Raw genomic sequence first — 9,840 nt, 5'->3', positions numbered from 1 at the left:
TATATTTTTACTTAGTCCTCTGCATGTTATGTTGTGTATCTTCTAATTCACTATAACCCATCTTCTCAAAAGACAAAGACTATCCTGACTTCAATAGCCATTTATTTTGTCAGATTTTGAGCTTGATGTACATAGAATCACACAGGAAGTACTGTCTTGTATCTGATATTTCTAGGGTGCAGTGTCTGAGTCATAATAGAATATTCTTTGTTACTATACCAGTTAACTTTTACCACTAGGTAGGAGACCTACTTCGTGATGAACTAGTCCATATGCTTCTGACATTTAGTGAAATCCAAAGAACATGATGGTTGTCTGGCTAACCTACATGGTAATATGAATGACTCTACTCCTTGCTCTTAAACCTCAGCAGATCCAATGTTGCTGGAAGTGCCAGAATGTTGTATGGAGCCCACTGATGTCTCAGTGAGAGGATCATAGCAATGTTGCCAGGGTTTTGATAGAAAATCACATTAGGGCTTATAAATGGGATTACATAACAGAATGGCCATGGTACATAAAAATTATATTTGACCTAGTGTTATAAACCTCTCATCTCTAAGACCAATCAGAATATAGCCACTGCTTGGTCAGAGCTGAACAAAACCTGAGTTTCTAATACAACACCCTACTTCAGGAGCAACCACCCCTCCCCACATGGCATGTTGATTCCATTGGACCCTTATTTTATGGAGGAGTTAACAACTTGTCTTTATTAAAACAAACACAGTGGATGAAGATTCCTTCCTGGCCACAAAGCTAATGACAGCAGCACCAACAGTGCCTTCCTTGAATATCATCTTCACTCTAATAAATCCTGTCAAGATATCTATTACTAAAAAGCAAAGAAAAAAACTAATTTTACCACAAGAGAAGTAAGGCAATGCACTGATATTCATAGAATATTGGAGGTTTTGCATGTGGGAGTATATGAAATTTCCTTGAGAGAGAATGCAGAGGGAGATAAAGAATATAAACACAACATCCTAGAAATACAAACCTGCAATGAAGAAAGGGAGAAAAAAGTTAGTGTGAAAGTTGGAAAATACAGAACATCATATCTTGAAGTGAAGGGAATAGAAATACAATGGAATATTACTCACCCATAAAAATGAGTGATAACGTGTCATTTGCAACAGCATGGATAGACCTGGTGGGTATTAGGCTAAATGAAATAAGTCAGACAGAGAAAAGCAAATACAATATGATTTCACTAATTTGTGGAATTTAAGAAATAAAACAAATGAACAAAGAAAGAAAGAGACAAAAAAACCTCAGACTCCTAAAGACAGAGACTAAGCTGGTGGTTGCCAAGGGGAAAAGGAATAGGGGATGGGTGAAATAGATAAAGGGGATTAAGAGGTGCAAACTAGTAACAAAATTAGAAACATAGATGGAAAGTATGGCATAGGGAATATAGTCAATAAGATGGTAATAGCATTGTTTGGTGACAGATGGTGACTACACTTATCATGGTGAGCACTGAGTAATGTAAAGAATTGTTAAATCTTTATATTGTACTCTTGAAACTAATATAGCACTGTATGTTAATTATACTTCAATAAAAACAAACAAAACAAAACAAAAAACTTGGGTTGTCAAAATGACTTTACAGCAATGTAAGTTTTGCATATAAGAACTGTTTTGCCTTGTAATTTTAGATTGAATTCATTAAAAAAAAGTCATCAAGTCTGCAGTAAAAACTAATTTGAAAAGCCATTCAGTGTTGCATAGCAGTGGTTGAAAATAGTTAAAAAAAAAAATCCACGGGTCAAAAGTAATGCAAAATGAAACAGAAACCAAGGTTGAGGAATGGCTTTTAGATTTATCAATATTGTTGTATGGGCTATGCTACAGTTTAAGGAATATGGTAAATAATTTGAACAACTCATGTAGATGTTAATAAAGAATTCCATGTTTCTGGGATGCCTGGGTGGCTCAGGGCTCAGCGTCTGCCCTTGGCTCAGGGCGTGATCCTGGGATCAGGGATCAAGTCCCACATGGGGGGCACTGCAGGGAGCCTGCTTCTCCCTCTGCCTATGTTTCTGTCTCTCTCTCTCTTGGTGTCTCTCATGAATAAATAAATAAATCTTAAAAAGATAAAAGAATTCCATGTTTCTGATTATATTAGCTTGGTAAACTGCCATAATAGAGAGGCTTGTTTAAACAACAAAAATTTCTTTCTTATAGTTCTGAAATGTAGATGTGCAAGGTCAAGGTGTCTGCAGGTTTGGTTTCTTTTGAAGCCTCCCTCCTTGGCTTGCAGATGGCCACCCACCCTCTTGCTATCTCCTTAGAGTCATCTCTCTGTGCAACCTACCCTTGGGGTCTCTCTTTGTTTTCTATTCCTCTTTTATAGACACTAGTTGAATTGGATTAGAGCCCACTCTTGCAGCTTCATTTCATTATTATTTTTAAAGATTTTATTTTTTATTTACTTATTTATCTTCAAGATTTTTATTTATTTATTCATAAGAAACACAGAGAGAGAGAGAGAGAGAGAGACATAGGCAGAGGGAGAAGTAGGCTTCATGTCTTCATGTATCAAGCCTGATGTGGGACTTGATCCTGGGACCCCAGTACCTGGCCCTGAGCCAAAGGCAGATGCTCAACCGCTGAACCACCTAGGTGTCCCGATTTTATTTTTTTGACAGAGAGAGAGAGAGCAAGACCACAAGCAGGGGGAACAGGAGAGGGAGAAGCAGGCTCTCAGCCAAGCAAGGAGCCCAATACAGGTTCTGTCCCAGGACCTCAGGATCATGATCTGAGCCGAAGGCAGATACTTAACCAACTGAACCACCCAGGTGCACCTACAGCTTCATTTTAACTTACTTACTTGTTTAAAGGCCCAACACCAAATATAGTTACATGCTGAGCTACTGAAGTTTGGAGCTGCAACATATGAATTTTGGAGGAATGCAAGTCAGGCCCTAAGAAGGATTTTATTTTGGATATATCCAGATTTCCTGGAGAGCTTGTAGTCAGCTAGTTATTCATTAATCCTTTCTATCAATTAAAACAAAAATTCTTTCAACTACTGGGCTTAATTTTTATTCTGTTTGTGATGGATTCTAACAGTCATCCAATTCCTATCACTGTAAAAATGTGATTGCTAGAAATTTAAAAACCTCTCAGATGACTTGTAAAGAAGTTTCCTATCTCCAACCCCTATCACCAAATGGCCAAAATATCTTGATGCTTGAAGTGTATACAGCAGTTGTTATATATGTTGCTCTTCTTCCCAAGACATTCTGGAGACTCTTTCCCTGTGCCATGAACAATTTTTTCTGAAGTTTTAATGATACATCTGGTATGTGCACATGCTGGGGATGGGGCATACAGATAAAGCATTTTTAACAAGAACGCTGAGGTATCCACAGGATCACCCTGCAGTGTAGAACATTGAAGCAGAGGAGACACTACCTCATTATGTTAGAACTTCAGAGCCTAAAAGCATATCACAAGTGAATCAAATTAACTTTCCATTGCCATGTAAAGCATGGTATACTGACAGTTGAATAAAACTATTAATGGAAAGAATGCATGATATCAACTTGGTTAGAATTATATAAAAATTTAATTTTAGGTTTAAAGCCCAGATGGGAAAATAAACATATTGAGAGATTAATGTGAATCTGCTGGCAATATTCTCATAGTCACTACTGTCAGAGACTTAAAAAATGTATAATAATCACTTAAATATGTATTTGAATTAGGTTTGAGTCTGAAGAGACCTTTTCTTTTTTCTTTTATTTCTAGTTAGTTTTGATTTCCTGAAGGTCAGAGAATATTTGGGCTAACTTCTGGTATTGGATTCCAAATGAACTCATACACCCGTTTTTTGAAATGAGTCATAAGCACATAGCTGGAGAAGGCCTAGCTAACAATATGAAAAGAAGAAAAATATGAAAAGGAGCATTAGCACAAGACAATGATGAGGAAGAAAACTGGAAACACAAAGTGGTATTTTTAGATACATTACATTGTAAGCTGATTTAATTTGTGGTGAAGCTATGCTCCAGGATTTTATGATTCAGAGAAGAGTAATTTTCCTTCCTCTTTTCTTTTTAAAGATTTATTTTTATTTATTTATTTATTTATTTATTTATTTATTTATTTATTTATTTATTTATGAGAGAGATAGAGAGGGAGTAGAGGAAGGGGCAGAGGGAAAGAATCTCAAGCAGAATCCACGCTAAGCACAGAGCCTAACATGGTGCTTCATCTCAAGACTGGTAGATCATAACCTGAACTGAAATCAAAAGTTGGACACTCAACCAACTGGGCCACCCAAACACTACTCCTTTCCCCCCTTTTTTTGTGAAAGTATTGGTCAAGCCTCAAAAGTAATACTCATTAGCTGAAAAGGTTCTGAAGCCTCTATTCTGGTCCTCTAATTTTTTTCTGTTATTCTTCTATTTTTCCTCTCTTCCATTATCTTTTAATGTGACTTTAGGCAACCTATCCTGTTTGCCTCAATTTCTCTGCAAAAAAAAAATCACTTCAACTGCTTCATCTGCATCCTAATTTTCACTTATAATATTATTAGGCACTTCCTCGTTCTATGATGCATGAAGAATATGGAATAGTCAACCAACGAAAAATACTCCCTAAATAGGGCAGCCCAGGTGGCTCAGTGGCTTAGTGCCACCTTCAGCCCAGGGCCAGACCCTGGAGACCTGGAATCGAGGCCCACGTCATGCTCTCTGCATGGAGCCTGCTTCTCCCTCTGCCTGTGTCTCTGCCCCCTCTCTCTCTGTCTCTCATGAATAAATAAATATATCTTTTAAAAAAATACTCCCCAAATAAAATATATCATTCCTGGTTATAAGAAGTTTCATAGTCAAAAAGAGGAGGAAAAATACAGTTCTGTATTTATTATAAAAGAATCTTTCCCCAAATAATACTGAGCAAAAACAGTTTCTTCCCAATTTCAAAGGGAATATGAATTCATTACCGTGTGTCATACGCTGTGCTCTTTATTTTCTCTTTTAATAGTCTGAACACTTTTTAAGCCAGTTATTATTATATTCATTGTATAAATGAGGGACTGAATTCCCAGAAAATTTGGGTAACTTGCCCAAACTGACATGGCCAGAATTGCTCTGAGGGAAACAAAACAAACAAACAGAAACAAAAACCAGTTTTAATAGTGTGCTTCCTATTGTTTTCCTTAGGTTTTATGACTTTAGTTATATATTTGACAAGTACTAAATATGTATTAAATCAAACACTGGAGAGCAGCTCAAATGGTTTAGTGAACGAGGCCCTAGCTTTTCCATCTTTTAAGGTAATTTTGAGGGCATAGAGATGAATTAACCTAAACCAATGTTTTGTTCCCAACTTTCACTCTCCTATCCCTCAAAAATAAGTCCTCTCTCTGTGTCTTTACCCATTATTGGTACAAGGATGAAAAAAGAAAAAAAAAAAACACACAGTGATTTTAAAATGACATTTGTTACCATGTGTGCCTATCTTACAATCCTGTTTCCAGGAATTAAATAAAAGCATACATAAAGAGTTTCATATTCTCAGTACCTAGTAAGGTGTTGCAGATTCCTCCTAAATGTTTATTGGATTGAACCAACACCCATAAAGGTTGACAGAAGAGCTGAAGAGAAGAAAACGACAAATAAAAAGTAGGGGAAGGGATGCGTGGACATAAGGTGGTAGTTTCAAAGTGCTGTAAATACCTCAAAGAAAGCTGTTGTGCTAAATGCAAAACTATGGTAATCCCACCAGCACCACCACTATTTCTTGTTTTCAACTCACTCCAGCAGCCTTCAAAGGTGAGAAGAGCTTTGCAGCTCCTAAGGATGAGGTGTGGAGTCACACTTTCCTGGCACCGGTGGCCTAATTACTCTGAGCATGTGACAAACTCCAGACCATCCCTGCACTAATGGGCAGCAGGCAGTAACTCAAAAAGGGGAAGGAAAGGGTGCAGAGTGGGAACAAAAAAACGAAAGTAGCCCTGTGCTCTGCATATGCCTCAGCGCTTTGTTGCTGTTGCTCTAGCAGACTGTAGAATTCAGACTGTTCCTTCTTCTCTCCTTATATAGACATGGCACAGTTTCAAAAATAGCCTGTGCTTTTTTAGACCTTTAAAGACATCATCAATCATTGTCTTCTATGGTAATGCTTCAATTACCCAGGAGGAAAAAAAAAATACAGTAGCCATGGAAGTGACGTCCTGATGTGCTGAAAATCCCAACTAAGAAAGGGCAGTGTTTGCATATTAGCCATGTAAGCAGTGTAAGAACTGTGATGAACCATTAATAAGCCTCTCTCATGCTTTCTAAGTATTCAGGAAATGTGCTGCCTGACAGGCCAGATCTTTATAGGATTAGCTTAATGGTTTGTCACTTTCTGCATTGCTTGCTGCCCTTCCTCCCTTTTTATGCTGAACAATATTGCACTGAGCTTTCTGTGTGGCCATATAAACCCAGTGCTTCTCCATGATAAGCACCCCCATTTTAGGCACTTACAGTTCATCCATGTTAAATGACATCCAGCAAAAGTGAAGCCCTGCAGCCGTCACCCTCTTCTGCAAACCTAGTTGATTTCTTACCTCCAAGGTGGTTTCAAATTGGCCATCCCCAGGTGATCGCCAGAATAATGAATACCCAAAGGTGATGCTCCCTTCGCTCCATACCATTTGTATCTCTGGAAAATGAACACATGCAACATGCAACGTCGGCCGGGAGAGGCATACAGGTGCAGCTTTTTTGAATACAGCTTATATCAGGCTCCCATATGGTAGTCAAGGAGTTCCAACACATGTTAGAAAAAAAAAAGCCATAGGATAAAAAAAATTTTTTAATCACACTGAGGTGCTAGTGTGACCTACTTCTGCAGCAAAGAAATGTGTGAGCGTTTATAATTAAAATAAGGTATTTTTCTATAGCTCCTCATGGCAACAACAAAAAATAATTATCATTTACAGAAAAAGGTGAACTGTGGTTTGGAGTGTCTAATGAATATTAAGAGGACAGGTTCCATCTATTGATATTTTCATTGATATTTACGCATACCAACTAAATGTATACTGTGGCATTATTTTCAATATGAAAGATTTCACACTGCGATAAGCCTGTAATTAGAGTTTTCAGATTATCATCTGTGACTGCTTTATGATAAGTACACCAATTCCCTTGAAACATTTGTGGTGCCTACTGCCTGCACCACTGATTTTATGAAGGTTCACAATCTGTGAACACCACAGAATTTAAACTCTCTTTATATGCCATGCAAACCCCTAATATATACCACCACAAAATCACATTAGATCGCTCCTTACTCCTGAACACATATACACATATTATTTATAGTGCGTTAGGGTTCCTTTTCCAATCGTTTTCATTTGCCTCAAGGGATTGATAATGGGATAAAGAGCTTTTCACTACTCAATCACATATTATGAACCTCATTTGAGTCTGTAATGACCAATAATGCTCAGTTTGAAAATATTGTTGACTGCAATCCATTTTCTCCTTGAATTTCTGCTATGTTTAAATAAACTGTATTTTGAATATTATGAGATATTTTTCATGATAATAATGTTTTGGATTTTAATAATTGGCTGGGAAATTGTGAAGATATAATTCACTCTATTTTAGATCTTGATGATTTATATTCTTTAAATTGTAAAGTCAGGGATGCCTGGGTGGTTCAGCGGTTGGGCATCTACCTTCGGCTATGGGCATGATCCTGGGTCCAGGAATGGAGTCCCACATCAGGCTCCCCGCTCGGAGCCTGTTTCTCCCTCTGCCTGTGTCTCTGCCTCCCTCCCTCTCTCCCTCTCTCCCTCTCTCCCTCTCTCTCTCTCTCTTTCTCTCTCTCTCTATGTCTATCATGAATAAATAAAATCTTTTTTAAAAAATAAAAATAAAATAAATAGTATAATTAGAATGAGAAATAATTAACCCACATCATATAAGCATATATATCACCAAGATCTCTTACCTAAACAAAGCTAACCACAGCTCAATATCTATCCCAGCACACATACTATGAGCAAACATAATTCCCTACTAAAAATTAAAATACTAAAAGTCTGTCCTAAATGCTAAAAAGCCAAAATATTTTTTGGAATTGTATTCAAAGAAAGTACTAATTCAGTTGGTGGGCTTCTACAGGGATTTGAGATCTAAAAGTCACATAAAATTGATAAGAAAATCAAAATAGATTTCACGTAACAGACTAATACAGATATAGATATATAAAAATAGGAGATGGGAAGCCCGTGTGGCTCAGTAGTTTAGCGCTGCCCTCAGCCCAGGGTGTAATCCTGGGGTCGCGGGATCGCGTCCCATGTAGGGTTCCCTGTATGGAGCTTGCTTCTCCTTCTGCCTGTGTCTCTGCCTCTCTCTCTCTCTCTCTCTCTGAATAAGTAAAAAAATATAATAATAATAATCTTTAAAAAAAAAAAGAACGGAAAGAAGGAAGGAAGAAGATAGATAATCACTCTTTCATGAATTTGGAAAGGATAGAGATGCCTGAGTAGCTCAGCGGTTGAGCATCTGCCTTTGGCTCAGTGTGTGATCCCACGGTTCCAGGATCCAGTCCGGCATCCACTCCCTGCATGGAGCCTGCTTCTCCCTCTGCCTATGTCTCTGCCTTCCTCTTTCTCTCTGTGTCTCTCATGAATAAATAAATAAATAAAATCTTAAAAAAAAAAAGAATTTGGGAAGGATAAACCAGGAGGCCAGTGGAGGAAAGATCCAAGATTCTATAAATACTATGAATTATTGCATAAATAACGTCTAAGATTCCATCATTTATTACAGAATGCATCTCAGTGATTTCTATTAGATTCACAAATCTTCCCTGGAGTTGTCAGGAAAGACGTGTCAAGGCCAGATCCATAAGTGAATAGAGAGGAGAAAATTTCCCCATTTATGGTCCCAAAATAGGAAAAGGAGACTTGTTAAAACCAATCTAAAGCTTAAGAAACATAGCCAAACCTTTGTCAAGCTAGAACCATCTCTTTGAAAAGTGACACTTTGTGATTCTCAGGGTTTCACCTCTCCTGGTTCCATCTTGATCAGCACTGACTTGTCAATGACAAGAAAGAATCCAATGGAGGATTAAAGTGTGAGCCAAATAGGATGAACATTAAAAAAAGAAAAAAGAAAAAAGAAAGAAAGATGCCAGAGACAGGCAAAAGAGGAAGATGGTATACCAACTACAAACAGTCCATGGGATATGTAATTAGATCAGAAACTCAAAAAGAATGTAAAAGGGGCCCAAAGTGGTAAAGAGTTGTGAATCAAGGCTGCTGTTATTTGTCTCTGGGGTCTCTGGCATGGAGACTGGGCCTTCATCAAAACAAGAGCTACTTCACTTTGTTGCAGTATGGGATTACAACTCATCATAAACATTCAATTACTAAATAATAGGGCATTCATTGTAGACAAAGGTTGGCAGGAACATGATTTAGTAGAAATGGCCAAGGCAGAGACATGGGGAAAAGGGCAATCAGAGATGCTGAAGCCCTAGTATAAATGTGTGAGTGGATTTAGTGGCAGCCAATTCACGTATAAAAACGGAATCATGAAAAAAAGATAATTTTTAGATATTTAGATCCTGGTAGGCTTCTCAGTAATGAAATGTATTTTACTTTATTTAGATATCAGAGTCTTTTTGAAATATGTAAAATTTTAGAAGAGATGATTAAAGCAGCATGGCATTATGTTGATAAATACATGCACATGCACACACATGCACACACACACACATTTAATCTCTACTCAAATCCCTGTTCTTCAATTTTGTTTTCCTTCTTACAACCAGAAAAGATTTCTATGATTACTGGTTGATAAAATGGTCAAATTTTTTTTT

General features: G+C 37.5%; 1 long non-coding RNA gene across 1 annotated transcript in view; it reads right to left on the bottom strand.

Annotated features, from left to right (window-relative positions):
* The window catches only part of LOC144312457 (uncharacterized), a 44,538-nt gene that overhangs the window by 13,077 nt on the left and 21,621 nt on the right, over positions 1–9,840 (bottom strand). The window contains exons 2-3 of the long non-coding RNA XR_013377933.1: positions 6,569–6,663; positions 729–835 (exon numbers count right to left, since the gene is read on the bottom strand). This is a non-coding gene — a long non-coding RNA (uncharacterized LOC144312457). The remainder of the gene's footprint in view (positions 1–728; positions 836–6,568; positions 6,664–9,840) is intronic.

Source organism: Canis aureus, chromosome 1 (genome assembly GCF_053574225.1).
Source record: "Canis aureus isolate CA01 chromosome 1, VMU_Caureus_v.1.0, whole genome shotgun sequence".
NCBI classification, from domain to species: Eukaryota; Metazoa; Chordata; class Mammalia; order Carnivora; family Canidae; genus Canis; species Canis aureus.
This window is presented reverse-complemented; position numbering and strand designations above follow the sequence as displayed.